At 36.7% G+C, this 23,269-nt stretch overlaps 1 protein-coding gene across 1 annotated transcript in view; it reads left to right on the forward strand.

Annotated features, from left to right (window-relative positions):
- Nucleotides 1-23,269, forward strand: part of LOC122138547 (NACHT, LRR and PYD domains-containing protein 3-like) — a 788,161-nt gene that overhangs the window by 386,222 nt on the left and 378,670 nt on the right. The window lies entirely within an intron of this gene.

Below are 23,269 nucleotides of genomic sequence, written 5' to 3' on the forward strand. Positions count from 1 at the left end.
TTCCAAAAGGTAGCAACATGGACACAATCCCAAAAAAGATGACATACAGACTCATCTTCTACTCCGCGAAAGGAGCAGAGGGGATCCATCTCAGGAAACGTTTTTTTTTTTAAGATAAAGTTTGACAGGGTAAAATCAGTGTAGTAACTTAAAAGATATCTCTTTAACCTTATTAGTAATCAAATATTTGTTAGGTAAGGGCCACACTTTCTTCCACGGAATACCTTCAAAAGAATTACTTCAATGAGACATCACAGAAGGGATAGTAAATGTGTCTTTCTGAAAGAGCTGTCTAATCTTTCTATTCCCGAGAGAGGGGCTAAACAAAAAGTTAATTTTTCCTATTTGAATATTATTTCTATTTGTAAGACTGAGTGTTTTGTCCTTCATCAAGTTGATTTCTCTGAAAGGAAGTGGAAATATGAGCTGGACGTCCTGATTCTCTTTCCCGTCAGCCCAGTCCAGGATGAACTTCTGCACAGAGACTGTTTTTCCAATGCCAGCGACTCCCTTTGTCAGCACAGTTCTGATGGCTTTGTCTTGTCTAGGTAAAGGTCTAAAGAGGTCATTGCATTTGATTTGTGTGTCCTCTGTTGCTGCTCTCCTGGATTGTGTCTCAATCTGTCTCACCTCATGCTCATTACTGATCTCTCCACTTTCACTTTCTGTGATGTAGAGCTCTGTGTAGATCTCATTCAGGAGTGTTGGGTTTCCCTGTGTCACTGTTCCCTCATACAGATGCTCAAACTTCTTCAGCAGATTTGATCTAAATGTGTTGAGGACTTCATGCCTGGAAAATTAAAATACTGCATTATTAAATAAGCTAATGAGCACATTGTCTTAATGTATTCTGTATCATAATCAAATAATCTTTTACAGAAATATTAGACTAGGCCATGGGCCTGTATGAGATTTTTAGGGTATGATAACCTTAAGCAAAAATATCACGGTTTCACTGCATTGTTGTTACAGCTCTGAAATGTGTTATTTTTTAAATGACTGGGTAAAAAAAAAAAATAATAATAATTTTTTTTTTTTTTTCCGCTGGGCACAATATATTTTGTTTCTGATCAACATAAAGAATATTAGAAACAGTAGAATTAGTTTATTTTTTCTTTGATTTGTTTCCTAAAAAGAAAAATATAGAGACTGTCATCTTTATTTAACCTAAATCTGTTATTACAGTTATTTAATTTTAGTTATGTAATTCATATACATATAATTTATATCATTTCATATAATTTAGTTATATAATAATAATGATACACATAATTTGATTGAATAATAAACAATTTGAAGCAAAAACAGAATGTTCTGACAAGCTTTGTGAAATGATACTACATGCCTGAACAGTTGAACCACTGATGTCACATGGACTACTTTGTCGATCATCTTGGTATTTTTCTGGACCTTGAACGTGGTAGTCACCTTGCTGTCTATGGAAGGGTCAGAGATCCATCAGATTTCATCAAAAATATCTTAAATTGTGTTTTGAAGGTGAATGAAGGTCTTACGGGTGTGATGACCGAGGCCACACATAAATGTATTTGATTTAAATGTTTGTTTTGATAAGTTGATTGTTTATTTAGGTATTGGGATTGATGTGTTTTTTCCCCCTATTTTTCTATTTCTTTGTAGATTTGAATTTATTTTTGTATGTTTCTTTTGTTTGTTTATTTAAATATTTTTGCTCTAAATTAGGTAGTTTATGTTGTCTTCTTTATGCACACTAAAGGAGGACAGGTAGCTCCTAATTATTTTCTATTCACTGGAGTACACGTTGGTGAATGGAACGTGTAACAACGAGCAGAGACAAATTATGTTGTTCTTTATTTACATGATTTGTTATAGTGTATAAGTGAATATGATTTATAGATGACATTATTTTTATTTATTTTATTTCGTTTCAATGTAATGTGAATTCATCTAATTTAGGTGCAGTATAAGTAATTTGAATGTATTTGTGTGGGTGACCCCTTTGTCATTTGTTAATGGTAATGGTAATATAAGGGCTGGGTTTTGGGTTTAGGGAGTTTTTTGGGTTTGGGATCCCAACTGTTAACATCTGAGCCCTGGAACTCCATGTTTTCTTTTCTTTGATTTGTGCAGTGTTCTTTAGTTTTCTTCTGTATAGTGTGTGTTTAAAAAAATGGGAAAACTATAAAGAATTACATTTTTGCAAATCATGCCTTCTGCCTTTATTGGACTAATCCTGACAACATGTTTGGAACAACATAATGGTGAGTAATTAATGACAGAATTTTTCATTTTTTGGGTGAACTATACCTTTAACCCACACTAAATCCACACTCTCTCCAATACCACTCCAGAGCACTATTCGAGGCTTAGTGTATTCCATCATGCATCATATTTTGGAATAAATCGTAAGACTTTTTAGTGAGATCTCGCGAGAGGTCATGGAACCTTTTCCAGTGTAAGTTAAATATTAATATAATAATTAGATATTACATATAATTTGGTAGAAAAACAAAATGTTGCACTTTTTATTGGTGCAAAGATGAGTAGTGGTGATATTTTATTTGTACAACATTTGCAACTGCATTTTATCACTTAATTAGAAGCACCACAAATTAAAATTGTGTCATGTTATAGGGACTACTGAACAGACATCTAGAAGTTGATTTTAAAATGCAAAGTATTAAATATATATATATATATATATATATATATATATATATATATATATATATATATATATATATATGTATGTATTAAAAAAGGTATCAGAAGGTATTTGTTTTAGTGAGAGAAGCTCCACAGTGCAACAGAATGACAGTGACCAAGCAAGACACAGATAACAAAAAGAATAATCTAAAAATATACAAAATAGACAATGTACAAAAAAGCAAAAACATAATATATAATAAGACAATTAAGTATATACAGGTATGATGTGTGCAAATTTGAAATGTAAATAAGTATGTGTGTTAAATAGATAATGTATACTAGTGTTGTGTGTTCCACGATTATTGTTAAGTGTTCATGAGATGGATTGCCTGAGGAAAGAAACTGTTCCTGTGTCTGGTCGTTCTGGTGCTCAGAGCTCTGTAGCGTTGACCAGATGGCAACAGTTCAGAGAAGGAGTGTGCTGCATGTGAGGGGTCCAGAGTGATTTTACAAGCCTTTTGCTCACTCTGTATAAGTACAGTTCTTGAATAGAAGGGAGGGTTGTACCAGTGATTCGCTCAGCAGTCTGGACTATCGTCTGTAGTCTTCTGAGGTCAGATTTAGAAGCTGCGCTGAACCAGACAGTTGCTGAAGTGCAGAGGACGGATTCAATGATGTGGAGTAGAACTGTTTCAGCAGCTCCTGTGGCAGGTTGAACTTCCTCAGCTGGCGAAGGAACCTCTGCTGGGGCTTTTTAACAATGGACTCAATGTGATTGTCCCACTTCAGGGTCCTGAGAGATTGTGGTGCCCAGGAACCTGAATGACTCCACTGTCGTTACAGTGCTGTTCATGATGGTGAGTGGGGGGAGAGCAGGGGGGGTTTCTCCTGAAGTCCACTATCATCTCCACTGTTTTGAGAGTGTTTAGCTCCAGATTGTTAAGACTGCACCAGACAGCCAGCTCTTTAACCTCCTGTCTGTAAGCAGACTCGTCACCGTCCTGAATGAGGCCGATCACTGTAGTGTCGTCTGCAAACTTCAGGAGCTTGACAGAGGGGTCTTTAGAAGTGCAGTCATTGGTGTACAGGGAGAAGAGCAGTGGGGAGAGGAAACAACCCTGGGGGTCTCCAGTGGTGATCGTACGGGTGCTGGATGTGAGTTTTCCCAGCCTCACTAGCTGCTGCCTGTCTGTCAGGAAGCTGTTGATCCACTGACAGACGGAGGTGGGCACAGAGAGCTGAGTTAGTTTGGGCAGGAGGAGGTTTGGAATGATAGTGGTAAAGGCAGAGATAAAGTCCACAAACAAGAGCCTCACATAAGTCCCTGGTCTGTCTAGATGTTGCAGGATGTAATGCAGTCCCATGTTGACTGTATTATCCACAGACCTGTTTGCTCTGTAGGCAAACTGCAGGGGGGTCCAGTGATGTCATTCAGATAAGCCAAAACCAGTCTTTCAAATGATTTCATGGCCACAGACGTTAGAGCCACAGGTCTGTAGTCATTAAGTACAGTCATTTTAGGTTTCTTTGGGACGGGGATGATGGTGGAGCGTTTAAATCATGAGGGGACTTCACACAGCTCCAGTGATCTGTTAAAGATCTGTGAAAAGATGGGGGCAAGCTGGTCAGCACAGGTTTTCAGACAGACTGATGGTGTGTGTGTGTGTGGGTGTGGGGGGGGGGAGTTGTTGCAGGAGGTGTGAATGGTGTTTTTTCAAACCTGCAATAAAACTCGTTCAGATCGTCTGGCAGTTGTTGATTCTCCACACTGCTGGGGGATGGTGTCTTGTAATTGATGATGTCTTTCAGACCTTTCCACACTAAAGCAGGATCACTGGAAAAGAACTGGTTCTTTAGCTTTCCAGTATAATTGCTCTTTGCCACTCTGATCTCCTTTTCCAGTGTGTATTTTGGCCTGTTTATACAAGAATCTGTCCCCATTCCTGCGAGCATCTTCTTTGGCCTGATGGATCTGTCTGATGTAACCCGGGTAACCCAGGCTGTAAGGTCAAGAAGATAAAAAATAAGAAAAAAATTAAGATAAGAAAATAGAATTCAAAAGAAAGTATAGGAAGTCATTTGATCATTAACTGTGTCAGAGTGATGGGCTCTTTAAGATCTAGTAACAGCAGTGAACTGAGTAAGACCCGCCTACCTGCCGCTTCTAAACTCGTGAGAGAAAGTTCTCGATTTTCCTAGAGATGAGAGAGAGAGTAAGACGAGGCAGCTGCACAGAGTGATCTTCAAACCCCTCCACACTAAATAATCCATTTAGAGATAAAAGTGATTGGATGCAACAGAAAAAAAAAAATTTCTGAGCTGATGCTATAAAATGAAGAAGCTGTCGCTGGATTAAGAAGCAGATGAGGCGGGAGCTTGTGAAATAGAGACCGATGCAGACGCACGGAGCATCAAAGTGCCACAATTGAACTTCCTTATCTGAAAATATATAAATTCCTTTCCTTGGTGAGTTACAATTCAAACACTACCTTGATATTAATGCAGGGAAAGTGCCGCAAATTTGACAGAGAATCGATATGAGGTGTGTTTATACAGTATAGGTCGCGTGCACGCAGAAGTTGATAGCATATGGGCTAAAGCTAACGAAGTATCATAAAGTATGGGATTTAAGTGTCAATGTGTTCAATAAGTATTAAAGTGTTGAGTTAATGTATTATTTTAAGTGCACACATGTGATTTGATGATGAAATTGTTTGAATTGAAGATTAATTATTGTTCTGCCTTGTGTTTCTACAAGGCTGGGTTTTTTTTGTGAGATTAGAGTTCTTCTGTGACGAGTTTCCTGATTCATGCTGGATGCACGAGGTGCAATTTGTATATGGCGAGCCACCCACGGAACAATTTTCTCTGCTGAACTGTGTTTTTGAGCCACCAAACTGATAGGAGAATCCTTTTCTTTTTGCTTTTGGATAAACGGGACCTGGACTCATTGAGAACTGTTATTTTCATTTTTTTTCCTCTGGATTCACGATCAAAGGACATAAATTTTTAACTCGAACTGTTTCAAAAGAATAAACAGTTCTTTGAACTTAGTCGTTTAGTTCATAGACTCTGGTTATTGAACCAATTCACTGATTCTTGAGTCTTCATTGAGTGTTCACATAGCTGAAAATCTATTGATTTTCAAAGGGAAAAAAGTGATCTATTGAATTTGCAAGAGAACTTACTGAATCACATTCTGTACATTGAATCATATTGAGTGTTTATTTGAGTAATTGAGTTATTGATTGTAACATTTTGTTTGAGAGTATTGTTAAGCTATGTTTTTTTTAATTTCTTTTGAGTAACAAACAAACTATTCAAATATTTTCTATTCAAAGTTTTTTTTTTTTTTTTTTTAATTTCCCATACTATGCCAATTGCATGACAATTGTGTTTCAACTGAGTTGGACTGTTCAGTTACCTAGAAAGTTCCAAAAAGAGTAATAAGAGGAAACAATGTCATTCATTTTACACTTTGTCAAATTGTGATCATACGTGATTCATCCATTCAAAAAGAAAAAGTGAAAAAAAAAAACATTTTTTTCTAATATAAAATCAAACTTTACACAGTTAAGAGGGTCAGTGATGATTATTCACTCACCTGATGTGTTGCCTTCCTCTTTCCAGTAGTCGCACCTTTCTTCTGATCAATTGACCCATACTGAACATAATACTAGTGGGAAACGCTAAACACATTGCACGCTACACTGAGTTTTGCAGTGAACCATGCTTTGTCATTGTTGTAGGTTAAATGAGTCCTGCAAGTGTGGGAAGTTGGACAAGGCAAAAAACTATAATCAGAAGACCTTACGAGACTAAACCACAAGGTGCAAATAAGGCCAGATTAGACTTTGCCAAAAAATCTCTAAAAAAGGCAGACCACTTCTGGAAAAGCATTCTTTGGATGGCTGAAATTAAGATCAGCCTGTACCAGAATGACAGGAAGACAAAAGTATGGATAAGGCTTGGAAAAGCTCATGATCCAAAAAATACAACATCATCTGTGATACATGAGCTGCATGGCTTCAGTGGCTCTGGGTTACTGGTGTTTAGTGATGATGAGACAGAAGACAGAAGCAGCCGGATGAACTCTGAAGTGTACAGGGATATACTCTCTGGCCAGATTCAGTCAAATGCAGCAAAGTTGATTGGGCTTCGCTTCATAGTACTAATGGACAATGACCCAAATCACATGACTATGACAATATATGGGTTATCTGAATTCTTATTTTAATTAATATTAACACCAAACACCAATCAAACCACGTTCATCTGCTTGAAAAAGAAAATATTAAAACATATAAAAATAAATGTCCTTTAAAGGAAATCTGAATGCGGAAGTCACCTGTAAAGCATGCAGCACTCACCTTATTTACACAGATTCACAAAATTCACCGCCTTTCTGTGAAGCAGCTACATGAAAATCATGGCTTAGCTTTGATAAAGGTTCCTATGAAACACTTTGATATTCCGTATAGAAACGATTCTAGCTGTTTAATTGGAGAAACATTAACTCTGAACATCTGCTTCCACTTTTTATTTGAGACACGAAAAACAATGATGGCGCAACTGTAGTTCTTATAGAAGCATCTTTAAACTCCACACACAGTGGGAAAACGTTTGTGATATCAAATCATTTGTTCAAATGACTTACGTTTTAGCATACAAAATCATTAAAAAAGCATTTGTAAAAAAAGGGAGCAGAGTTTATTAAATAATCGTAGATGTGTATGTTTCAGTGATCAGACTTCATCTGAGCAGTAATGTTAAATGTCATAACATCATCACATAAGCACACAATTTGCATTTGAGGATCCTTAGATCCTTCACTTATAGATGACAAGAAGATACCTGACAGACAAACAAATAAATAAATAAATAAAGAAATAAATGCACTAGCAAAGATATTAGACATGGAGAGAAAAAAAAAAAAAAGAATGTGGCAGCAGTTAAAAATTGTATTCATAAGTAGGTTCATGGGTGTAGGCTATATGACTTTACAAACATTTGACATATTAAATAAATATCATTCAGTGTCTATTTCAATGTGCAGCAGCTTTTCCCACATTGTCTAATGTTCTTTTCACATAATTAAACATTGTCTAATCCAACCTGTTACATTTCTTAATTAGGGTAATAAAATTAACATTTGACTTGTACTCAGTTAACAGCAAGAAGACAGAGGCTCACAAAATAATAAATAACAGATGAAGAGGATGTAAGGTCCATGGAATGGTTCAAGGAGTCCAATAGTGGATGAAGGTTTCTTGAGTGTTTTGGTCTTTTCAGTGTGCAAAGTTATTAAATTTAGGTTAAATTATAATCTGACTCCATTTTATGACGACCTCGAAATCTGGTTGAAATGCCAACTGGTTGTTTGTTCAATTCTAATTATTATTGATTATTCTATTTCACTCTTTAATCATACTGAGTCTCATTAATCGTATTCCTATAACACTTTGAGTCTTGTACCGGCTGGTATACAGATCTCATATTCCAGCCTGATTTCACGGCAATTCGTACATATTTTATGAGGTGGCTAAATCGTATGAATTTGTACGACCTCATTCGTACAAATTCATACGATTTGTGCTAAATCGTATGTATTTTATGAGTTGCACAATTCATATGAATTTGTATGAATGACCTACACCTAACCCTGCCCCTAAACCTACCCATCACTGGGGTCTAGACAAATCTTACAAAATCGTACGACCTCACAATTTGTACGAATAAGCCACCTCGTAAAATACATACAAATTGGTCGTGAGATAGCATTGCATTTTCACAAACCCATCAGCCTTGGTCATTAGACAGAGGCGATTGATTAATATTTGAAGAAGTAATGAGAGATATCAACTGAAAAACATGATTCAGTTTCAAAAGTGATTCCCCTGCTGTCACTACTTCAAATGCATCTTATCAGTGCCAAGCTAGCTGCTGAGCTGTCAGCACAACGGCAATGTCATTTCAGAGGTATTGAAATCATTTATGGTCTTGCTGTCAGTACTGTTAGATTAAAAGTATATTCTAGCCTTCGAGGTCAAAAATATAAGTTCTGGTTCGGCTAGTGAGCAGAGGAGAGCGGTTACCTGGAACCAAAGCATGAGACAAAGCATGAGTAATTATTAAAAGATTGGCATATGGTGGACTTCTCCTTGCCTCAGATAGTTCCCTCTTTTGAGGTGTTGTGTCATTCTGCCTCACTCTCTCCACTTCCCTTAAGAAAATTACTGACACATCTATTAGGGCTATTGTCACTAGGACACACGTTGTTTCTCTTATGCCACACACACCTGGCAATCTAAATGGGTGCCATGGCTTCTGATTCCTTTCTATTCTTCTCGGCATAAGAACTTTTAGTGCGCTTAAACTAGTGATTTTGTGACTTTATCTATTCTATATATGATTAATACTCCATTCTGGTGTGCCTCCTTGGGATTTACTATATTTACTAAAGCAGTATTTGGAGGTCTTTGTGCTATTCTAGTTTGCAACAATGCCCATGCGCCTGTTGCATTTTCTGGTGGGTATGTGTATATTTTAGTAACTTTACCAAAAACAACGTTTTTAGCAGGGAATCCCAAATTGTCTAGTGCTTTTAATGCTACTTCATACCATGTCTGTCCCTGCACTAATGTCCTTTCTCTTAACAGATCAAATACGGGCATTAGATCATTTTGTTTTCAGGATCCCAATATATTTCACTTCTGTACACTTTGTAAATCCCGTATTTTATAGTGAACAGCCAAAATGAAGCTCTATTCGGGTAAACCCTTTGCAGTATCATATGATGCAAGTTTGGTTGCTCTTCCAAAGAAGTCTGAGCCAAACATACAATGTTTTCACTGAAGTCTGCAACAGCTTCAGTGAAAGTGACGTGACATACAGCCAAGTATGGTGACCCATACTCAGAATTCGTGGAATACCCGCATAAAAGTGGCTAAAACGGGTGGATTGTGACATTCCTAAAATTCACGGGCGGGGATGCGGGTGGATAATTAACTCCTTGCGGGGAAGTAGTAGCGCGGATGAAAAATATGTGCAATATTTGTATGTCTAAATTACCGTTACATATACGCAACAACAATATGACATTTGACCCATCACATCACCACCACTGCGACAGTGTAACTTTTGTTGATGCTTCTCGTAGCCTAGTAAGGCTATTGTTTGTGAGCGACAGGCTCAGGTTGTATTTTTTCTTGTTCTTTTTTTTTTCATTAATAGGTCTATTTGCGTATAGTTATCAGGTTCCATAGCCTATTTAGGTGCCAATGGTAGGCTACATGAATGACGCAAAACAAAGCGCACTTTAGCCTGTTTCATTAGCTCATTCATGACGCTGTTGTGATGTTGAGAGAGGTGCGAGAGAAAAAATAAAGCACTTTAATTGGTATTAATTGGTATTAATTTAATGATTTTAGCGTGTGTGATTTATCACGGGCACGGATCGGGTAACGGGCCAAATATTAACGGGTCTGGGCGGGTGCGGATTTTATTTTTATATTATTACGGGTGAGGGGTCGGATCTGGTGTTTGGGTTTGTGGGTACGGGCGGGGGCGGTTATTAAGGGTTGGACCCGTGCAGGACTCTGACACACACACACCATGAAGAAACACCCGGAGCAGTGGGCAGCCATTTATGCTGCGGAGCCCAGGGAGCAGTTGGGGGTTCGGTGCCTTGCTCAAGGGCACCTTAGTCGTGGTATTGCTGGCCCGAGACTCAAACCCATAACCTTAGGGTTAGGAGTCAAACTCTCTAACAACAGACTCAAACCCATAACCTTAGGGTTAGGAGTCAAAATATCTATCTAATAAGTAGGCGACTTCTTCAACAGTAGGCTGAGTAGAGTAATATTTTATGGCGGTGGTTCGTCCATCAATAGAATTTAGCCCTTAATATTAACAGGGTTGTGTAAGGAGTTAGCACTGTCTTGGCTCAATGGGCCATCTATCTTCTCTGCCTTGGACAATCCCCACCTCACTATCAGAGGTAGTTCCTTCCTCAGCTTAATCAGTGCCTTTTCCTCCCTGCTAGACAGTAAGGTGAATCCCCGTTTGAGATTCTATTTTGAATTGGAGCTTGCCTGCTCTCCTGTAGAATGATACTTCAGTCGTGAGGCGTGTATCCACTGCGGTTGGTAATCTGTCAGAACTCCTGTCCGGGTTACTGCGATCACAGTGTCTGGTCCAAGATATCTTGGTTCTCCCACCTTAGTGGTGGAAGATGGAGTCATTCTTATCTCAGTCTATACTGCAGATATCAAATCTACCCATTTCTTCCCCGTCTCTATAGAGTTTTTAGTGAGCCTTCTTTTAACAGTTTGATTAAGTCTCTCCACATTTGATGAAGACTGTGGAGGGTAAGGTATGTTCAGGTGCCAATCAATCGACAATACTTTAGCAAGTATTTGTGTTACTCTCAATGCGAACAGTGTTCCGTTATCGCTTTCAATAGTGGTAGGTATGCCGAATCTAGGAATTATTTCTTTAGTTAAAATTTTTACCACTGTTTTAGCATCTTCCTTCACACATGGAAAGGCTTCTGGCCACTTTAAAAATCGTTCTACAATTACCAAAAGATATTTCAGATTACCTATTGGCGGCATGTGTGTAAAGTCAATTTGTACATGCTGAAATGGTGCTTCTGGATCCGGTAAGCACACCTGTGCACACATGAGACACGAGTCTAGAATCAGTTTCAACGTTTTGAGTACATCAATACAATACAATTGATTAATTACTTGTACTACTTTTTCACAGCTTGTATGTGACATTCCATGGTAGTGCCTGATAAGGATTACTAGTCCTAATTTCAGAAGGGCTATTCTTTCCTTCTCATCTCTCAGGATTCCATCTTTGTCTGGAGCACAGTTATGTTTACTCCAGTGCTCCAAATCAGCCTGTGTAGGTTCACTCTGCAAAATCTTAATGTCAATTTCAGGTACATTAGTTATATGCATAGCCATAGTTACCTGATTTATGTTACCCATATAAAATGGCAATTTGATCTGAGCTGCTTCTTTTGCAGCTTCATCAGCTTTTCTATTCCCTATAGCCTGTTCTTCATCTCCGATTGTGTGACCTTTTACCTTTACTATGGGCACTTCGGAGGGTAGCTGTACTGCTTTGGTTAACTGTCCAATCAGATTTGAATGCGTTATCGGTTTACCATTTGCAGTTTTGAAATCTCGACTGCTCAGCTTGAGCTGAATTATAATCTAAAGCAAAAGCTTCTATTGTTTCCCCAGTCTCTGACACCACAGCATAGCCACAAAGGTAGACACCATCAGAAGGTTTTGAACATGACCCGTCAACATATATATGCTCCTTGGCCCTGGAAAAACATGAGGAAGTAAATTCAGTTATGCAATCATGTTCTGTAGCATTATCTACCATGTCAGCCATTCCTAAAACTCCCAACAGTGCCGGGTTAATGGATGCTGTCGGTTGGATAGGTACGTTTTTGGTGCCCAGCAGAGTCGCCTCGTAACCTGAGTGTCGTTGCGCTGTCATGTGTTGTGTCTGCATATTATATAAAATCATTCCTACCTGATGCGAAGTATATACCATCATTGGATGTGACAGAACCATTCTCTCAGCCATCTGTACAATTAGAGCAGCTGCGGCCACGGCACGAAGACATGCTGGCATACCTGTAACTATGTTATCTAGTTTCTTAGATAGGTATACTAATGGTCTATACGTGGAACCATGCTGTTGTAACAGGACGCCTATGGCTATCCCCTCCGTCTCGCGGGCATGCAAGTGAAAGTCTTTGTGTTAGTCAGGTAGGCCCAGTGCTGGGGCCTTGGTGATCGCCTGCTTCAACGCAGTGAAGTGTAGTTCTCCCTCTTCAGTCCAGTTTAGAAGCATAGTAGGCAGAGCTTTATGATCGATCAGGCTTTTCAGGTGCTTCTACCTGGACATAAGATTTAAAAACCTTGGGTTCCACGATATGGCAAATGTTGAATCTGTGAAAGGGTGACTCATCACTGAAATTCAGTCAATGAACCAGACATCAGACCCAGGGCTGTATTAACCATTGGGCTAGGCGGAGCTGAAGCCCCGGGGCCCGAGCGAGGAGGGGGCCCATGATTGGCTGTACTGGTGTGCCGATCGCCAAAGCCACCACTCCCCCTTTCTTAATAGCGCTGTTATTTAGTTGAGCTTTTCTGTAAATTCCATGCAGTACCATTTGAGATTGAAGCGTAACATTTGAATTTGGTTTACTGATCAAATGCATTTATACTATATTTGACTTTTGAATGATATGTGCGTGTATCTATCAGGTGATCACTGCCCAGTATGTAAAATTGACCCTTATGACTGGTTTCGTGGTCCAGGGTCACAATTTTCATTTTTGGGTGAACTATTCCTCTAAAGCAGCCTAATATAGCTGCTGCTGCCAGTTGTGTCAATAATGTAAATCAAAAATCAGAAAGAAAATCACTTACTGTCCCTGACTGGTTTACTTTTGTAAAATAAATAAGAATGAATGTATATTGAATATATCCAGTGAAGACTATCCAGTTTATCTGTGCATTTTCTTTATACAGTATAATATTTATTATTCGGTGCTTTAAGTTTTTTAAGTAGGTAGATTTTTTTTGTCTCTGTTCTGTTGTAGCCTAATTTGTGATTGTTTACTTGTCTTCAGTAAGCTTATTTAAAAAAATTTTGATAGGCTTTTAAAATTGGTAACAAAAAAGTATGATTTTTTTTTTTTTTTTTGTATTTTGTTTTGAAATTGAGAATTTTGATAAGGGATAAAAATCTTGTTTAAAGGTTTAGTTTATATGTAAATCATTATTGTGATGGGGGCCCTGCAGTAAGTCATAGCCCTGGGGCCCAGTGCGGTCTTAATTGGCCCTGGTCCCAATTAGCATATTTACTTTGTGTTCTGTTTATATCTAAGCAAATAAAACATTCATTATCCAAACATCATAATGAACCAACATCCCAAGTTATCCCAGGTGAAAAATGTAGGCTACACTTCCATAATGTAGGCTACATAAAGTGCTCTATTTCACTCACTAATTTTGTACTTAATATACCTACAAAAAAATATTTTTAGTACTTCTTAATATAAACTTAAGATCATCTAAGTGTAGACTACTCAACTGTGCTATTTTGGGACACCATGAATATGAACTAAAATGCACTTTTAACATACTATCTCTGTGTTAAAATATGTATTTAGTCACCACTTGTAGTGCACTTGAGGGTATTAGTGTATGAAAGATGGGTTCATTTTAGTTCATATTCATGGTGTCCCAAATTATCACAGTTGAGTACAAGATGATCTCAAGTTTATCTAAAGTACTAAATTATAATTTTTAGTATCACCGATGTGATATTGAGATTGAGAGTGTGCAGATGGAAGGGAAACAGATCTGATGTGGATGGGATGGTATTGTAATGGCAAGCAAAAGACATGAAGATCAGGTTGTCTTTGCCTGCCTCTCTCACTATACACAACATGTAGCTTATAGCACTGTAGTAAAATCCCAGGATTTATTACTCCGCATTGTCTGGCATGAATATTTCATTCATTCATAGAGAGACAGCAGTGATTCTACAACGGGTACATTTGAGAGCTACTGAGTTAGAAAATAGAGTAAATGAAGTAGCCTATAAGGTGATTAGTTTGATAAACATGACACACACACAGAGAGAGAGAGACATATGAATACTCAAATTGAAGAATTCTGTTGTTCAGGTTCCTAGATTCTAGGTTTATGTTTATCATTGTCATATACAGTACATTTTGCTTTCTGCTCTTTTTAGGTAGATTTCAAGTATTTTAGCTTATACAATAATACATTTATTTCAATCCCCTGTTGAAAAAAAAAAAAATAAATAAAAACCATCACATAATTTGTAATGGTTTTACTGGTTATAATGAAAATTGTATTGGTTTTAATGGAAACTGTAAATATGCCTGTTGGTCTCTGCTGGTAATTGGTCTTTTGTTAAAGCCACTAAATCCTAATAAGTCCCAAAACACACTACAGGAAACCATTATTTAAGGTTTTAATGGTTAAAAGTTGATGGTTTGTAAAGTTTTTGAAAGTATTTGTAGTGGAAAACATTTGAATTTCTGTGATGGTTTCTATTGTTTTTGTCAGTAGGGTCACCGTGGGTTTTATGTTATTTGCCATAAATGTGATAGGATTGCAGTTATAATGTGAGATAGTAGCAACTGTTTGTAGTTGTGGTGGGCCTATTTGGGAGAAAATGTTTTTTTTAGTATCATTAATAGTAGGTGATGGTATCTTTTTTTAAATTTGATGTTGTTTTTGTCACTTTGAAGTTGTTTGCATGATGAAAACTGCAAAAAAATGCATTTCTTATTATTTTTCATCTTGTTTCCATTCAAAGTATCTAAAGACTCTTAAATCAAGATGCATTTTCTACATAAGAAAAATGGCAAGATATTTTGTCTTGTTTCCTAGGGGAAAAGCCTATTTTTACTACAATATTTTTATTTATTTTTTTATTTTGCAAATTACCCTATGGCAGATAATTTTACTTGCTTTAGGTAAAACTGTTTCAGAGTTAATATACTCAGAGTTTTCACTAAACTTCCTTTCTGAAACGGTTCTCTGCAATGTTTTTAACTAAATATTTAGGCCTACCTTTAAACGGTGAATATGTTAAACACTGCACATGGGCTTCTGGGAACACTTTGAACGAATCGGTGTATTGTTTTTATTGAACCGGTTCATTGTCTGAAGAGAAACAATAAAATTAATCAGACTTCAACAAAGCTCTACAAAGCATCAGAAGTGTCACTAACTCCTCTCGATCACTGGAGGTCAGTGTTTGCATGTCTTATACACTACAGCCACTAAAACACCAACACCAGAGATTCAGACTGAGAGGAAGTTCATTTGGCTGTAAAGAAACAGCTTGTTTTCTGCCAAAACACTAAATAGCCTAATACCTGAAAGTAACTTGAATTTGCTGACATAAACACCAAAGTTTGCATAAATCATTGACTACAATAATAACAAATAAGACATTTCTCTTTTGTTTGTTTTGGATATTATAGCTTCAAGCTCCCATAAAAAGAGTTTAAGAAAAACAAACAAAAAAGGATTATTTACCAATTAGATGAGAAACATTTGAGTCAATATTGAGGTAATGTGACTTTGGATTCCAGATGTTTGCGTATTGGCAAAAATGAGCACAGATATTGTTGACATTCCTTCTGAAACTATAGGAGACGGACCTGAGATTATATGTCTTTTTATGTGTCTTTTCAGGATAAACATTTAAGAAACAAGATATTTCAGCTGAAGTTTAATGTCCATTTAATGACATAAGAGAAACAGTTGAGATATTAGTGTTTTTTTTATTTTTTTATGATGCGAACATTTTACTTTGTATTCTGTATCCAGCATATGTAAAGCAAATTAAACCTTCACTATCCAAACATAAGTTAACCATGCAAGTTTTGGTAATTAAAAGTTTATATAGTAGGATCAATAATCATAAAATGCAGAAGAAATAATAATGCCAACTGCGGCACCAGTTTATTTCACACAAGGAAGCAAGATGCCTCCTTTGTTCCTCAAGACAAAATATAGTCAGGATGAAGCCTATCAGATTTCCTGGAGAGAGACTACTGGAATATTGCTATATTGAATTATCTGCAGGAGTCTGAGAAGGTGGCTAATAACATGGGCTTCTTCTTGACCCGGTGAAGCAGTCAATGTCACGCCAGTGAAACGCTGAGATGTTTGTCCAGTGCTAAGAGAGTGCTGAAGCTCAGCTGGTGATCCTGGAGCAACACCATCACAGCTTTATCTAATTCCAGCAACTATCAAAACAGCGGGTTAAATGAGCAGTTTTTGTTGTTGTTGTTGTTGTTTTTTCTTGAGCTACAACGGTGGAAATGTTTAAGAGCTTTTTTTTTTTGTAGTCAATACATTAAGGTTTGTGTCTGTGCAGAAACTAACTATATCCACACAAATTACTCAACTTTCTTGTCAAATGTGGCCATTTTGAATAGAAAATATTATATAATTTAATTTATGTGATTCATGTAATTCGTAATTGAATGCAATGAAACAAGAAACAGGAACTGAGACTTTTTTTATTTAAGTGTAGTACGTTTTACAAAATAATAATAATAATAATAATAATAATTACATTTATTTGACGTTTAATTCAATGTTCTACTTGCTGATTTATTGTAGTTAGCCCTGGTGTTTGTAAAATTTAGTGATTTCTGGGTAAAAAAAACAATAACAAAAAAACAAACAAACAAAAAACTATTCTGTGTGCATTACTAAATATTCTAGTTCTTTTACCACTTTTCTTTATTCCATTAAAAGCCTCTTTGGGTCTCGATCAATTTGGGATCATCACAGTTTTACTGTTTACTACTTTCACTCATCACAGTTTTATTTGACCACTTACAGATGTACAGAAGTTTTGACCACCACTGATGATTAAAACATGTTCTTGTATTTAAGAAAATACATTGTGACAACTAGCTCTTCTCTATGTCTTGTTTCAAAGAGTAAATTATGATTATAACCCCAAGTTAAACACAGAAGACGAAATGCTCTGCCCGTCTCACAAAAAGCACAGAACATTAACAGGACTATTAAGCTCAGAGATGGTTAGGCCAGTTATGGATCACACGTTTCAGATTGATAGAATCTTTCCTCAACATCCAGTGTTCCTTATGCTAAATTCCAGTTTGTTCTACTGGAAGGGTCTAAACCAAACTCTCATCTCAAAATGTAATTTTTCAATTGACTGTTTAGCTACAGCAGCGATTATCTGTCTTCTCTAGAAGAACTCTAGATTGTCAAATCCAGTTATTTAAATGACCTTCTAGGGGCCAGGAGCTGGAATGGAACAATATCCTTTGGCTTTGCTCCCCTGGCTCCAGCGCTTCTCATTTATTTTTATGCGGAGCCGGGACAGAGCATTGGCACCTTTACACTGTGAAGGTAGTCAAGAGGAGCTCGACTCCCGAAGCCATGCAATGAATTAGACCATTACAGTTCAATAAAAGTGCACAATTGCTTCTTTCTGCTCCACTTGGCTGCGATAGCACTTGGAGGGCTGGTGACGGGGGGTAAGTAAGCGTCCGTTCAATAAAACCTGGTTTATTTGATTGCTCGTTAAATTATAGTGAAATAATGAAATGCCTTACTTCCAATTACAGCACAAGAGCTTTATTATAACCACAGGTATGTGTCTACATCCGTTCTTTAAAAGAGTTCCAGAGGGGAAACTGTAAATTTCTTCACTCCTTTACTCACACTTTAGTCCAGAAACTACAAACAGGGTTCTGTGCAAATTTATGGGTGTAAGTCAGATTTTTTCGGCAAAATTAGTCATTCATATAATACTTATTTTTGTCTATTTTTACCATTGTCACATATTTATTCAGTTTAATTCAATTCAAGTTTATTTGTATAGCACTTTTCACAATACATGGAGCTTTAAAGAAGATTAAGTTTCTACAATTTATTTAGTAGTAGCTTATCAGTTGTGACTGTCAGTTAATGTACATATGACACAAATGTACAGAAAAATGAATTAAAGATGTAATCAAACAGATGATGAACACTATTAACAGCGATTATTATATGATACAATCAAACTTATAGCAAAATTTGGTAGTTCTGTATGTCGTTTCAGGGTTGGCATCATCTGAGGTCTTCTGAGGGGTTGGCATCATCTCTTCTTGGGTGTTTGGTCATGTCAGGTCTTTGTAAGGGCTTTGTAAGCAAAATCGATTTGTTTAACCCAAGCTAAAGAATAATGTGCATTTGACAAGATATAACTGCAGTACAAGATTATGAGATGCATTATTTGAATGCTTGGCCCGAAGAGATGTGTCTTTAATCTAGATTTAAACAGAGAAAGTATGTCTGAACCCCAAACGTTATGAGGAAGGCTATTCCAGAGTTTGGGAGACAAATGTGAAAAAGCTCTACCTCTTTTAGTGGACTTTGATATTCTAGCTACTACCAAAAGTCCAGAGTTTTGCGACCTTAGGGACCGTGATGGATTGTAGCGTGGTAGAAGACTTGTTAGGTACGCAGGAGCTAAACCATTAAGGGCCTTATCTCGGTTCGAGTCTCGGGCCAGCAATACCACGACTGAGGTGCCCTTGAGCAAAGCACCAATCCCCCAACTGCTCCCCGGGCGCTGCAGCATAAATGGCTCTCCACTGCTCCGGATGTGTGTTCACGGTGTGTGTGTGTTCACTGCTGTGTGTGTGCGCACTTTGGATGGGTTAAATGCAGAGCACGAATTCTGAGTATGGGTCACCATACTTGGCTGTATGTCACTTCACTTTCACTTTCATTACAATAGTCCAGTCTAGAGGTCATGAATGCATGAACTAGCTTTTCTGCATCAGGAACAGGTAACATGTTTCATAGCTTGGCAATGTTTCTAAGATGGAAGAATGCTGTTTTTGTAACATGGGAAATATGATTATCAAAAGACAAGTTGCTGTCTAATTTAACACCCAGATTTTTTACTGTAGAGGAAGTAACAGTACATCCGTCTAGTTGCAAATTGTAATTGTATTTTTTTTTTTGGTCCAATAAGTAATATCTCTGTCTAACAGGACAAATTCTACAGTCTCTCCACTGGCTACCTATTAAGTTCTGTATCAGTTACAAAATATTATTACTTACTTATAAGGCACTTAATGGTTTAGCTCCTGCGTACCTAACTAGTCTTCTACCACGCTACAACCCATCACGCTCCCTAAGGTCACAAAACGATGGACTTTTGATAGTACCTAGGATACCAAAATGTCCACTAAGGGAGCTTTTTTGCATTTTGCTCCCAAACTCTGGAATAGCCTTCCTCATAACTTTCGGGGTTCAGACACACTCTCTCTGTTAAAATCTAGATTAAAAACACATCTCTTTGGCCAAGCATTCAAATAATGAATCTCATAATCTTGTACTGCAGTTATATCTGATCAAATGTGCATTATTATTTTTTAGTTTGGGTTAAACTAATTAATTTTACTTGGTTAGAACAGCAGCTACGCTAATTATGTCTCTATTTGTTTCTCTGTTTCTGCTGGGATTCACATCCCGTGGTAACTAGGATTTACACAAGCTTCAGTTTGGACCAGAACACCTGAGAAGAGATGACATCAACCCCTCAGAGGACCTCAGATGATGCCAACCCTGAAACAACATACAGAACTACCAAATTTGTTATAAGTTTGATTGCATCATATAATAATTGCTGTTAGTAGTGTTCATCGTCTGTTTGTTTACGTCTTTAATTCATTTTTCTGTACATTTCTGCCATATGCACATGAACTGACAGTCACCACTGATAAGCTACTACTAAATATTGTAGAAACTTAATTTTCTGTAAAGTTGCTTTGCAATGATTTGTATTGTAAAAAGCGGTATTCAAATATACTTGAATTGAATTAAACATCATATTTACAGTATATACTGTAGAACGCTGAAATGACGGCATTTTGTCTCACATGACCAAGCGAATTTGTGGATGCGGCATTGATTTGTAATTATTACTGATAATATTTACGTTCACTACATATGCTACTCGGTTTTATAAAAAAAATAAAAAAATAAAATAATAATAATCAAAAGAACCTTTTCTACTCATCAGCATGGCAAATTCGTGTGACAAGCTAAGCAGACACGACATGGCTATGAGTCAAGATCAAATCAATCAAAAATTGCAGCCGATCAGAAAAGCCTGTGTGCTTTGCCTCCGCAACAAAACAGATAAAAACATCACCTCATCTAATTCATAAACCATTTTAACCTTATTAAAAATAAGCATACATACTGAGTGACTGGTACAATCTTGTCATGGAATACACTTGTTTGTTCACACTGAGTTCAAAGTTTAAACTTTCAAGTTTACTTTATTTTCAAGATCTAATGTAAATTATTGTCACTTTCATGGCTATAAAATTCACATTAAGCACTTTTAACATTAAATAAAGCACATATTCAGAACCTGAGATTATTATTGTCATAGTCTGATTGGAACAAGGTGTCACTCAAAATTCCCAAAACGTGGATATCTATTGAATTTCTCTTGCGAAATTTTGCCAAATATTGGTTAATGTGACCACACCTTTAAAGGAGTCATGAACTGCCTTTTTTGCATCTAAAAACATAATTTAGAATAAGTTATTTTCTGTCCTGTTTTGACCCCCTCATCAGAACGCTGTGTTTGAATAGATGTGGAGGATTGTAGACTCAGAGGTAAACACCCACTGCTGTGATTGACTGATACTTGTGTGTATGACAGTCTACATCCTTCACAGATGGACTCTGCTGTGATTTAGGTTAAAAATGCATAAATAGCTCATATCAAACAATCTATTTAACAGACAAAGCAATAGTGATCACATAATAAAAAGTTCACACTCACACTCATGTTGCGACATTACTGTCAGATGATCCAATATAGTCGGAACAGCATCGTCTTTTAGTTTCAATCTTTCTGAAAATCCTGCACTGAATTGTGTCTTGTTTGTAAATGAATCGACAGTAAAATAAAGTGAAAAAAGGACCGATTTCTTACTGATGCGGTCTGGATCTTCATTAAAAATTAACGTTCATCCACTCTTTCCTAACATTGTGATCAGAAGGAAGGCAAATCAAACACTGTTTTTTCACAACTTGGCACTGAACAGAATCATGTCGTCTTCGGAGCATCTTTATCATTAGACCTGCATTTCCCTCTCATGCTATTTACACTACATGATGTAGAAACAGGTGTTGATCGTCTTCTGCAGAGGCGGTGCTTATCCACAATATTACATCATAGAGTAGAACATTACACAAGCTGTTGTTTTGGCAGACTGGCTTCAATATAAGCTGAGTTCTAAATAAACAGTGCTATTGAGTAGGCCTATTATTTAATGAATTGGGATTCCCATCGTTAAGGTTGAATCCCCAAAGGGCTTCAGATCTTACATTATCTGTACAGCAATATATTTCATAGCTCCATATTTATATTTATGCATGTTTATGACTCCTTCAAAACAAGCTGCATCACATGGAGGTGGATGTGTGTAGGTTAGAGTCGAAGCAGATGGACAAGTCCAAACTCAAGTAATCAAATACTGAAAGCTGAAAGTGAGAGAAGCAGCAGTGATGGCGTGAATGGAAAGCTGGCAGTTTTTGTTTCTATGAAAGGTGTGGAGAAGTGTCTGCTGGTGATATGATGTTCTGATAGCAGCTGCTGAGTTCAGTCCTTTTCAAGGTCAAGAATAAGGAGGTTTGTACATCGACAGGACAGCTATAGCGGCTCTGGGCCGGAGCCAGACTGATAATGGAGCGATTGGCTGCAGCGCAGAACAGAAAAACTGAGCTCAGTGTGATTCTGACATCAGGCGATACACTTCACAATATTTATCATCCTTTTGATGATCCAGCATCCCCAGGGGAAAAAAAGAATAAAATACTCTTTATTTCAGTACACTTCATACACTTCCAATAATGTAGGCTACTTAAAGTGCTCTATTTTCACGTTTTGTACTTAATATACTAAAAATTATTATTTAGTACTTCTTAAGATAATTTCAATAACATCTAAGTGTACTCAACTGTGCTATTTTGAGACACCATATAATTACTGTTGAATTGTGAATTTTATTGCAGATTTAATCTGTATGTTTGCCACCAAAAAGGTTAAACACATTCTAAAATTATACCTATTGTGTATGTTATGTGTAGTATACTTTATTTCAATGCACTAAAAGCCTATTTTAGTATCAGTGGTATGTAGTATACATTTTCAAGTGCACTTGAGTACTTTTTTTTTAGTTCATTCAAGTATACTTTTTTTCTTTCCTTTTTATTAATTTTATACCTGGGTTACTGTATTTATGTATCTGCCCTGAAATGGCTTAAAAGAGTGTTTTTTTCAGTCAGAGAGAAATTAATCATTGCCATGTTATCTAATTAAAAAAAGTTAAACTAAACCAATGTTGTCTTGGATTTTGAATGAGTTTTTTATTTGTATATTTTTCATTTAAAATTTAGTTATTTTAGATTTTGTTCAGTTTTTTTTTTTTTCTTTTTTAAGTGTGCTATAAAGCTTTTATTAACTTTTATTTTAGTTTTAGTTATTTTATTACTTAAAGTTGAGCAAAATTAAAATTTTTGGAAACTAGTTGAAATAAAATATGTTGATTTTTTTTTTTATATTTTATGTAATTTAACATTATTTTATTTCAAGCAACAAACATGTTTTTCATTGTTTTAATTTTAGTTAACTATAATAACCCTGATATGCAACAATATAGCAATGCACATGAATAAATATCAATTGCTACCTTAAGAGACATTTTAATAAGCCATTTTAAAATATTACAAATGCCACTTTTCATTTACATGACCGATGTTTAAACTAGAGACATATAGATGAGTGTGGTGTTTATCGTTCAAGATGAATTTGAGGGATTTTGCAGCTGGATCAGGTCAGTCACTTAGTTTGAATCATTCAGTCATGAAGTAACCAGAGGCTGAACAAACAGATGAAGGAGAAGGAGCCAAGCAAGATCCTGATTTATCTGAGATTATGGGCAGTTTGGTGAAGGTAAGATGGACGTCTGTGACTCCTGGGTTTATGGACTTGG

The sequence above is a fragment of the Cyprinus carpio genome, chromosome B9 (genome assembly GCF_018340385.1).
Source record: "Cyprinus carpio isolate SPL01 chromosome B9, ASM1834038v1, whole genome shotgun sequence".
Taxonomy (NCBI): domain Eukaryota; kingdom Metazoa; phylum Chordata; class Actinopteri; order Cypriniformes; family Cyprinidae; genus Cyprinus; species Cyprinus carpio.